Raw genomic sequence first — 12,082 nt, 5'->3', positions numbered from 1 at the left:
GGGATTCAGGGGAAATCCCAGGCCTTTCTCAAATGGCTATCTGATAACCTCAAACAAGCATGCTAATTGCCAAAATGAAGCCATCACATATCTTACGTACACAAGGGTACCCTAAAATACCAGAGGTGGGGATGCACAGGGTGAGAAAGGAAACCAAGCAAGATTCTGGGCTGAGTACACAAGTGGAAGATGTGGTTGCCAAACTTGAAGCTTTATCAATTGAAAGAAGACACAAGTTTCATTATTTTTACATGACTGAAGATTTTGTTTCTTCAGGTCATTCAGAAAGTAGAGCAAGTTTTGTCTAAAGTAAAAATTCTTCCTGATTCTGGATATTAAAACCTCTGACTCACTGAACAAATAGTAATACTTTTTTCAATAGCAGGCTCTTGGGATTGAATCAACAAGAGTGTATGTGATAGAGGAAAGTCCTATTTTGAATTGAAAAAGGGCCATTAATGGGCTTCCCTAGTCTGCCCCTTGGTAAATTTGATAAATACCTTTGCCTCCCAAGAAAACACAAAATGAATGGTTAAGATATGCATGCCTCTTTACCCCACTCAGAACAGGCCAGAATGCCTACACATCAAGGTAGAGCTGTGTGTGACAAGGTTACTCTGGAAAGTTTTCTGTAGCATCTTTTAAGCCTCACTTGTACAGAATGGAGTTCAAGTTTATTCTGACGCTTGCTCAACTTTACCAAGGGTTTGGGTTTTTCTTTTTTTCTTTATTTTTTTTTATAATGGCAATTTGAGAGACTGAAAAACAGTCCTCAAAAAATGTCTATATCTTTATATATATAAATATACATCTATAAATGTATACACACACACATATATAAATGAGCTCCTACCCATCTGTTTTGAAAGCTCATTACAAGATTAGCACCTGGTTCTAAGGATCCTGGGGGATCTCATCATGTGACCCACTTGTAGGAAGTCATGCTTGTAACTCCTCTAGTTTGCTGTATGGCTATATCTTTGAAAGTCTGAAACTGTTACTTTCTGAAATAAGTCAGCCTTTGGGAGGGTAGTAATGGGGTTTGAATTCAGGTCCTGGATATTGTTAAGCAAGTACTTTACCACATCCCTAGTCCTATCCTGTTTTAGTTATTTTTTAGCTAGGGGCTCATTTTTTTTCAATTGTTGTTATCTTTAATTAGTTTTACAGAGGAATTTCAATTCCACATCTGTGAGTGCAATATATCTTGAGTAATGTCAGTCCTTTCCTCCTTCTCTCCCAACTCCACCCAACCCCTCAGTTTATCTAGTTCTAACACACACACACACACACACACACACACACACACACACACACACACACACCTGATTCACACATGTAAGAGAAAGCTTATGTCTATTTAGGCTCACATCTCTGCCTTGGATCAGCTTGGACTGTTATCCTCCTTCCTCTGTCTCCCATGGAGCTAGGATGGCAGGTCTACACTACCACACCTAGCCCAATGATCAGCTTTTCTGAACGAGCTTTTGGGAGCTGTGTGTATTTGTGGTTAAAGACATGTAGACACCGAAAACTTTTGAGAAGTCACTGTCACTTGGTTAATGTTTAAAAAAAAAATTCAGTTGAGCTCTGTGTCCTGAAATGTGCAGTCTAGCTGGAAGAGAAGCTGCCTGAAAATGGCAAAGTCCCTTTATTTCTTCAATAGTAGCAAAAATTCACAGAAAGCAGGGTTTTAAGGATTTTATTAAGTTTTCTGAGCAGTTTTCATGAAATGTAACTCAGCTCCCACTCAAATGTCTAACAGTAACATATTGATACAAATCAACATAAGCCAGGAAGTTCAAAGTATGACAAACCGTCTTTAGCTCACTGGTTTGGTAAAAACAGAATTTGGAGAGGGAAAGAATTCAGCAGGCTCATTCAAAGTTATATTGGCTGGCATCAATCTTTTTTTTTTCACTTTTGAGCTAAATTTTTCTTATGTTAATCCATTTCATATTTTGTTATTTTAAAATTGGAAGTGAAGTTACCATATAGTACAACTCAAAGGAGTTAAGAACCACCGATCTCTTAAGGTACACAGCAACTTAGTATTTACTTTGACTATCAGCTAGATTAAATCACTTATGGTCACTAACTTATTTATGTGTGTGTGTCTGCATGTGCCCGTCCGTGTGTGGTTGCATGTGAACGCCATACTGGGCCTTAATCTTAGGACCTTGAATGCTTGTGTGGCTTTTCCCACTCAAGTCTAGTGCTCTACCACTTGAGCTACAGCTCCATTTCCAAATTTCAGAAGGTTAATTGGAGATAATAGTCTCAAGACTTTCCTGCCTTGACTGTCTTTGAATCAATATTCACATGGCTCAGACTCCAGAGTAACTAGGATTACAGGTGTGAGGCATCAGTATCCATCTTCTCACTGACTGGAGAGAAATTATTTATCTATCTATCTATCTATCTATCTATCTATCTATCTATCTATCTATCTACACACACACAGAGGGGTGGGGTGGGGTGGGGTGGGGTGGGGTGGGGAGAAGCCTCCACCTTCCAAGTGCTGGCATCACAGACCAACCCTTATTTAATATAACAAAATAATGTTTTGAATTTTTTTAAAAAAGCTTACCAGAATCCGAATCCTTCTTTCTAGTGTTCTTTTCTCTCTCCTCCCCCACCCCGTCCTGTGTAGTTTTGCCCTAAAGAAACAAATGCATTTCTGGATGATATTCTTGCTACCTGTCTGTCTTGGTGCTCACTGATAGCTCAAGGCCTTTGCTGGCAGCCAAGCCCAGGTATCTGGCGTAGCATCACTTAGACTATGTGGGGTGGGGGTGGGGAGAACAGGCTGTAAGCACAGGCTCTGACTCATCCTAGTGACAACAATTTCCATTCTTATCTCTGTAGAAGTGGAGCTGGAAATGAGTCATTTTGTGAATGTAGCTGACCCTCAATTACACACACTTGCAAGAGGTATCAAACAAAACCACTGAAAATTTGACATGCTTTTTAAGCAGTATTTCCAATGTGCACAGGGATGGAGGTGTAGTTCACTGGTAAAGTCACGCTCAAGAGTTCAAGTTCAATCTCTTGCCTTTCATACCTCCTACCCTAAAGGGAAAATATTTTATTTTTGGTGCACTGGGGATCAAAGCCAGAACTTCAAGCATTCTACTCAAGTGCTCTGTCACAGCATTACATCCCCAGCTCCAAGAAAAAAAATCTAAATATGCTTCCTTTTTTAGTAAACTCTCCCCATTGCTGCTAATGACCAAGCAAACAATCTGGCTTGAGTTTAACCTAATTGCCTACTCATTCCTTGTTCTAGTGGATGGTATCATAACGTCAGACAGAGCCAGAAGACCAGAGAAAAAGATAAAAAGGTTTGAAACTGAGGACTGAACATAAGTACAACAATAATCTTGGGACAAAAATATATTAAACATGTATGAATTATATTTCTGGAATGTTTTCAGATAATATTTTTGGACTTCTGTTGACAATGGGTAACTGCAAATACAGAATCATGAGTAAGGAGGGGGATCAGGAGGGTGTCACACGTAGTGCAGGAAAAATTTAACAACATACTAAACCAGATGCTTACCATGATTTGTTCAGATTTTTCAAAAGAATAGGGGACAATCTATTCTTTCAGTGGTCAACAGAAAACCACTAAGGATGCAGAAAATATTTAAATATTTCAGAATGAACTGGTCAGACCATTTTGGAAAACACAGGCTGAATCATGTACAATGCAATGGCTATTGTCCCCTTAATTATAACAAATTAAGATATTTCTGTTTGCCTGACTTGCGACATGTGGCATATAGAAAGTAAAATAAATTATCTTTACTTTTGCCTCAATCAATACAGACTCACAATAGCATTGTGACAGAAAGGAACTACTGCTGTTTGGAGAGAGTACCATTGCTTCTTAGCAAGGCAATGTCTATCACAAAGCAGTTTGTCACCCTATTTTAATCCAAAACTGGTGTAATACAGGCAGAGATTCCTAGGCTCTACACCTTTAGATTCAACCAACTGAGGATTAAAAATACTTAGGCAAGCTGGGCATGGTGGCTCACACCTATAATCCTAGCTACTGAGGATGCTGAGATTTGAGGATCAAAGTTCAAAGCCAGCCAGGGCACAAAAGGACCTGAGACTCTGATCTCCAGTTAACCTCTAGAAAATGTGAAGTGGGGCTTAGCTCAAGGATAGGGTGGTAGTCTTGAGCTAAAGAGCTCAGGGACTGTGCCTAGGCCGAATTCAGGCTCCATGACCCACCCACCCACCCACCCCCCAAAAAAATACTCAGAATTTATATGGCATTCACTTTCTATCACATATGATAAGAACCTAGAGATGACTGAGAGCAGAAGTGGATTGCACAGGTTATTTGCAAATCTTACACCATTTTATAGAAAAACAAAACAAAACCTTGAGCGTCAGGGGTGTGGGTATGGGCAGGCGTCCTAGAATCAAGCCTTCACACAGACCCAGGAACAAATGTGCTTTTCTTAAGATTTTAAGTGTCAGGAAGGCACTTGAATTCAGTGAGAACTGGAAAACTAGGAAAACAACTCATGAAAAGAAATATGAGGAACCCCACTGCCATTTATAAATTTTCCTGTTACCAAAAGCAACTGTGATTTACACAAGTAAGTGATGTGTCACCAAAGGGGTTTTTTTTCCATTTAAAAATACCAAACAGTAGTAGCAGCAGCCCAACAGCCAGGCTGCTACCACTTAACCTGCAATTTGGACAATTTGTATAAGGATGAAAGTACTTTGTCTTCTGACATAAGGAACAGATGCTACTAATTAACACACCAAAATGTCTAAAACAGTTTTCAAAAGGAATGAGTTTGGAAACATAAGTAGAAACAGCTCCTGAAAGCATAAGCCAAATAAAACCACAGAGTATTTGTATTTTTTTTAAAGAAAGCCAATCAAATTACCTGATAAAACTTTTTTAGTCTCTCTGCAAATCAAGTATGAAGTTGAAGAAAAAGTACCTGATAAGTCTTGCTTTTTATTTTAAAATAGGGAGAAAGAAGCATGGATTATATACACATAGAGCTAGTGTGTTCTATTCTTCCAAGAACATTATGTTATGCTAAAAATAAAAGGAGGATTGTAAGATTGGAATACATTTAGGGAACACTCTCAAAGGACTTTGATACATTCACATGTATTACAAATCTCTAAGAGGGGAGAGACCATGTAACTTGGTGTGACATATTTCTTTACCACAGGATCTTCTCTTCAGACACAATCAGCAAGAAGTGGATAGTTGTTGAGCAGAAAATACTTTTAGTAAGAAATATGCTAAGCTAGCAGAGCTCAAACTCTTTGGTCTCAAATTCCAATAGTTATCAAGAAAGCCAAAGACCTTGTAATTAGCTAGATTCAATTTAACAACACTAGAAAAACTAAGAACAATTAGTAAAACTAATAACTTGAAGACATTTATTTGTTTAGTTTTGCTTTGCTTTCTTGTTTTTTTTTTTTGGTGGCACTAATTAAAGCCTAGGTCTCAATGCTAAATAATACTTTGCTACTTAGGTACTGAACTACTGCCCCAGTCCATAATAATTAGACACACACTAACATACTCCTTGAACAGTACTTATGAAAACTATTTTCACAAATAAAGAAGTTTGACCTTTTAAAAATCTCTTTATAGTGTCTGGATTAATATAAAATGGGGATGTAGCTCAGAGATAATATACTTTTATTTAGCAAAATCTACAAAAAATTAAATTTTCACATGTCCTTCTGAATTTGATTTGCTGTCATATGTGTTCTGGCTGAAGTATGTGGAGAAAATATGGCCTCCATTTTCAGCTAACTGTGGATACGCCTTTTCTGCGTTAGACCCAAGTTTCATAAGTAGAAACTTCCCCATGGAGAGTAAAATTGTAGATTCTTAGACAGAAAAAAGAAGCCTTTGGACTCTCTTACATGAAAATTTAGTGGTCTATCTTAGTCATGAAAAAAATATTGGCTCAATAAATTATGTAGATCTTCCAAAATTAAATAGATTTTATTTTATAGTTATTAGAATGTATCACTTAGCCTCTACTACTCTCTACTATATTCTTGGGAGGGGAACAAAACAACACAAATAATGTTATAATATTATTACAAAAATATTTTCCAGTTGGGCACTAGTAGCTCACACCTGTAATCCTAGCTACTCAAAGTGGCAGAGCACTAGCCTTGAGTTGAAAAAGCTCAGGGACATTGCTTAGGCCCTGAATTCAACCTCTATAACTGAAAAACAAGCAAGAAGATAGCCAAAGAACTACAAACCAATACTAATTGTTTGATAGTCTTAACGTACTCATGAAATAATAATAGCTCATATTTGAATGCATTACGTCCTAAAAGCCTTCCACCCATACCAGGTGGTGGCCAGTTTATTTTCTTCTTTTCGACAAGTACAACAACAGAGGTTAAGCAATGTATTATATAGCCTCCTTTCCAATGAATAGTCACCAAAAAAAGTTCACTTATCTGGATCCTTCCTTTGACAGTTGTTCAGAGAGCTATGTTTTTCACTTTTTTCCACAGCAAGAAGCTGCTTGACAAAGGGACTCAGAACCTACCCTAGTACATGCAGATAAAAGTAAGAAGATTCTTGGGCCTCATGAAGCCGACTGGTTATCATGTGGAAAGTGCAATCTCACTCAAGAGCCACATTTGCAAGATGCTGTTAAGTTCAGATGATTCTTCAAAGGTCATGAGGCTAGAACACTGTTGATGACGACGTTAACTAAACACAATTCAAGGTACCCTTGGCTCCACATCTCCTATCTCTTCTTCTGAAAGTGCACTGGGAAACGAGGTCAATACACACGCCAGTCACTGGTAAGGCACCATGGGAAAGCAGTGTTCCCCATTCCCAGTGCTTTCCAGACTCCTTACTCCCTTTGAAAGGTATGTTCACTCTTCTTTACTACCCAACTGTTTCTTCTTCTATTATTTTTCCCACTTTAGCTTTCCTCTGCTAACTCAGAGCCACTAAAAGTTTACTAGCTATCTTCTAGATTAATCTCAAGTATTGCTTAACACATGGGTGCTTCAAAGCTACTCCATCTACCCTTTCTTCAAAGTGTTTCTGATAGGAATCCCAATCACTCTGAGCTTGCCTGTGTACCTCTGCCTTTGTGCCCTGTATGTGAGTCATCTCTTATAGTTTGTGTTCGCAAGACTTTCTGTCACATCTTTTGCAGAACTCATATCACCTTCCACAGAGCCAAACATAAAATAGCATGCTTGTTCCCATTTAGCTGGGGGACTAAGAAACGGGCATGGGTCAAGGGGTACAACTAAATGACAGTGTGTGTTCAGTGTATGGGAGGCCCTCTGTTCAATGAAAGAAAAGAGGAAGAGGAAAAAGAGGAGGCTGATGGAGGAGAAGAGAATGGAAAAGAGAAGGACATGGGCCTATTTAATGTTGATTGATTTTAAATATCTTCCCAGTCCAAAGATTAAACAAGAGTGGCTGCATAATTTCATCTAGAAGTTTTAGATATTCTGTTATAGAGAGCAGTCATCTATCTACATGGCATAGTCAATGAGAAGCTCCATGTGAGTTTGTTTGTGACGTTCTTGGAGAGTAAAATTGGTTCTGGTCTCATGTGAACTTGTGTTAGAATGAAGTTGTAATGTATCTGCCATTTGGCAAAAAATAGTGTAGCATTTAGGTATATCAGTACATATTCTATCTACTTCATCATTTTTAAGGAGACCTACTACTTATCATTATGTGTCTTATAATCTAGTTTTCTATGTATCTCTGTTTTCAATATGAATGCCACCATCTAGCATGGACTTTTGAATGACTTTTATTTTGGGACCACAGGCTATGGGACTCAGAAGCCAGAATTCATCTCATTTTCTTGGCATCCTAATTACTCTTTTAAACATCATGTTCCACATTTTGTATGAAATGGTATAATGTAAATCAAGTGCTAACAGTCCTTCCAGACTATGTCAAATCCAGAAAAAAAAAATGAGGAATCCAAGGAAAACAAGGGCTTGTGCACATCTGAAGAAAACTGAAGAGACTCTGTTGATCATGTCAACTTTACTTATAGAAGCTAAGAAAGGAGAGCCGTTGTAATGGCACATATCTAATTCCAATGATAAACTCTCTAATGTGAAAATGTGCTTTGTGTCATGACAGTGTCACCACTAGATGTACACCATCAAGTACCATATGTGCCCTTCTCTAAAAATCTGACTTACCCCCTTTTTTCTTCATCTATCATTCTCAGTGGAAATTTTCAATCACCACAAAGGTGGAGAAAAAGAGCGTGGCATAAGTTGACTTCTTAGTCATATTTCCTGAGGTTGCCATTTTGGTATATTTAAACTGTTTACTTCTGGTGATGGTTAAGTAATTATAGTTTGTGAAGCACTGTTCTTGTTTTCCATTTTGGTAGAACTCCTAGGTATGCTGTACCACAAAAGGGAGTTTTTTAATCCCTGTCACTAATTAGTAAAGGGCTGATGAACTTATTTGGTGAATACTCAACTTTTCTAATAGCTCTTGAAATCCAAAGTGAGAAGCTCAAATCAAAAATATACAGCAGACTGCCACTAACATTATCCACAATTACTAACATGGGTCTTTTTGTCACCACATTCATCTCAGTGATATCTTTACCTCCTGCACTCACTCCTGAACATCTGATTCCTCAGTCAAGCTACTTGCTATGACCCAGACCAAAGGACTTATGAAGGAAATTAGCAAAGCAATGCCAATAACTGGAGGAAGTTGTTTCTATGGATCCATTATATCTACTCCTTGTAGGCAACATGAATTTGTTGCTCAGATTAGAAATGGCACAACCACTGCCTCTACCTTCCTCTTACTTCACAAGAGACTGGTAACAAATCCTCTCTTATTTCTTGGCTTTGCCATTTGAATCTTTCCCCTCTCGGCCTCTCCAACACTCTTGGCTTCATTTTGCCCAGCCCTCAGACTTCCACTGACAAGTCTGCTGACAAAATCCACCATGCACCCTCCAGGCTGCCGTGGGATCTGATCATCAGACAGCAGTGTCCTCTTATCTGGAATTTCACTTCCCTCGGTTTTGGTTACCCATGGCCAAATGTGTTCAAAAATATTAAATAGAAAATTCCAGAAATAAACAATTCCTAAGTTTTTCAATTTCGTACTGTTCCGCATAGTGTGATGAAATCTTGTGCCGCCCTCTCCATGCTGAGAAAAAGAGGGATAATGCTGGCAGTTCTGCCATGCCAGAGACAGTCAAGTAGGGGGAAAGTGAAAGGTCTCCATTACAAAAGCAATCATATGCTGGAGTTGCTACAATTTACATTGCATTAAGATGTTAGGAGGGAGAGATCACTGGCATAATTTTTATTACAGTTTGTTGTTGTATTTGTTCTGATATGAGTCGTTGCTATTGTGAGCATCTTACTGTATTTCATTAATAAATCATAGGCATACATATAGATGGAGTGCCGAGTTAATAGTCTCTGCTTCAGGCATGTGCTAGACATCTTGCAACATGCTTCCCACAGTGAAAGAATCCATCGATGACAATGAGATGTAATTGAAACTACTGTGAACGAGGAAGTGGAAATGGGAAAAGCACATCAATGAATTCTAGGCTGTGACCCTACAACTCTTCCTCTCTGGTTACCAATGGAGAAGAAGAAAGAGATGCAGAGAAAGCAAATGTGAGGAAGTCACAAAGGCTCAAGAACCAACATTTCACCCCGGTCTCTTTCTGAAATTGCTTGGTTTATTTGTATTTGGGAGGACTTTTTTGCTCTAGAAGCAATTTGACTTTTAATCATTGGAAATGATCCTTGAAGCACTTGCTGTTAGGCACCAAGTTATAGTGATATACTTCAGCCCTGCTTGAAAGACCACATGTTAACACACTACTACTAAAGTCGAGCTGAAGAGCATATAATGAGTGAGGAGATTAGTTTTTAGGCAGTTATAAAAACAGAAACAAATGATATTTTTAATCTCAGGCTTGTTGTAAACTGACAAGATAGGAATATGAATTTAAAAGGGTAATATAAAATAACTGTGTCTACTTATTATAACCACATGCCAACAACCCAACTTTATGTTTCATTTTGATGTTACATGTGGAACAAATCATCTAGATTATAAACCATCCTTATTAACATGAATTTATTCTGGCTAACTTTGCGAGCATGACATCATCTGATCAGTTTTCTTTTTTTTTTACAGAGCTTAGTAACCGGTTTCAAATTTTCTTTTCTAAAAGTTATTGCAGAGTTGTACATTTCTACATACGTGAGGATTAGTATCTGAAAATTTGTAAGATCATCTGTTAACGACTTCCCACATATACACATACAGAATAGTCATTCTGGAATGGAATTTTGCCAGGCACTTACCTAGTATGCCCTTAAGAAACATACACTTGGGGTCAGGAGTGTGGCCTAATGTTAGAGTGCTTGCCTAGCATGCACAAAATCCAGGGTTCAATTCCACATATGTGTACAACATACACAGAAAAAGCCAAAAGTGGTGCTGTAGTCCAAGTAATAGAGCACTAGATTTGAGAACATTCGTGGATAATGGCCAGAACCTGAGTTCAAGTCCTAGGACTGGCAAAAAAAAAAAAGAAAAAGAAAAAGAAACATATACTCCAGCCAGGGAGAGAGAATACACACAAATGGCATGGCTCATATTTTCTTTGCAATAAAGAGCAAAAGAGAATAAATAAGAGCCATGGAGCTTCAGGAGAGAAAAATCATGATGTTATCCACGAATAAAAGAATGTCAGAGAAGATTCTCTCAAGAAAAGGACTCCAGCCGGGTGTGGTGGCTCATACCTGTAATCCTAGCTACTCAGCAGGCAGAGATCTGAGGATCAAGGTTCAAAGCCATCCCGGGCAAAAAAGGACCTAAGTCTCTTATATCTAATTAACCCCTAAAAAATAGGAAGTGGGACTGGGCTCAAGGGTAGAGCAGTAGCTTTTTGCTGAAGAGCTCAGGGACAACGCCCAGGCCCAGGGGTAGGGTGGTAGGTAGCCTTAAGATGAATAGCTCAGGGACAGTGCCCAGGCAGAGTTCAAGTCCCATGACTCACAAAGAAAAAAAAAAAAGGATCCCTACAGACTAGATGAATGGGAGTTCTCAACTGTTAAATTTCTTTCCTGAAATGAAACTAATCAATTTGTTCCCAGAATTAATATGGATTGAGCAACTACTCTGTGTTATGGAATGCACAAATGTTATCTTTAGGCTTTGAAACAAACATGCAGTGATGCTCTGCTGCTAACTGATTAGAAAGGGACTCAGCACCTTGTTACAACATTCCCAAGCATCATTAATTCCAACTGAACATTAGTAAACCCACATACTATTCATATCAACAAAAGCTAATCACACCAAGAATATGACAGTCATAAGAACCATCAGGGGTCAAAATCATTACATATTTTGAATATGAATGTGGTTAAATATGACCAGGGTTTATAAATACCAAGACACAAATTATGTTGGCTGGGCATGGAAGCAAAAGGTTGAGAATGTCAAGAATTAGAGCACATATTTATACTGACCTCGAATATAGACATTTTACAATGCTTTCCTTTTAAAACTAAATTATGACAAGGCAGTCTTTTTTAAAAATAGGCGTTTATATTGCTACAGCAGCATTTCTCCAGGTGACATCCAAGAATTCATTGACAATATAAGAGACAAAAACACCGGTAATGGTAAAGTTGTAGAACATGTGCTGAACATTTGCAAAAATCTCTGTTCAACCCTTAGTGCCACAAAAACAACAAAAATCCACTAAGAACTCCACCCCTGAACTACTTATCCAGTTTGTAGGGCCCTTAGAATCTGAATTTATAGTCTGTCACTACCTTGTTCCCAACTGAGAACCCATGTTTGCAGCTAAATAAATTTTAGAGCACTTCTTCTAGCATGTCTTCCTCCGTTTGCTTCCCCCCTTGACTTCTTGATTAATGGGATGTATCTTTCCAAGTTTAAACAATTATTTTCTGATATCCTCCAAATGTTTTTGTGTCATACTCTATTGAACAGATATACAACCATTGCTTCGAAAACACTGAAATCATACCA

At 38.2% G+C, this 12,082-nt stretch overlaps 1 protein-coding gene across 4 annotated transcripts in view; it reads right to left on the bottom strand.

Moving 5' to 3' along the window:
* Atxn1 (ataxin 1) overlaps positions 1-12,082 on the bottom strand; it is a 407,426-nt gene that overhangs the window by 302,066 nt on the left and 93,278 nt on the right. The window lies entirely within an intron of this gene.

This window comes from Megascapheus bottae, chromosome 22 (assembly GCF_031878675.1).
Source record: "Megascapheus bottae isolate mThoBot1 chromosome 22, mThoBot2.hap1, whole genome shotgun sequence".
NCBI lineage: Eukaryota > Metazoa > Chordata > Mammalia > Rodentia > Geomyidae > Megascapheus > Megascapheus bottae.
This window is presented reverse-complemented; position numbering and strand designations above follow the sequence as displayed.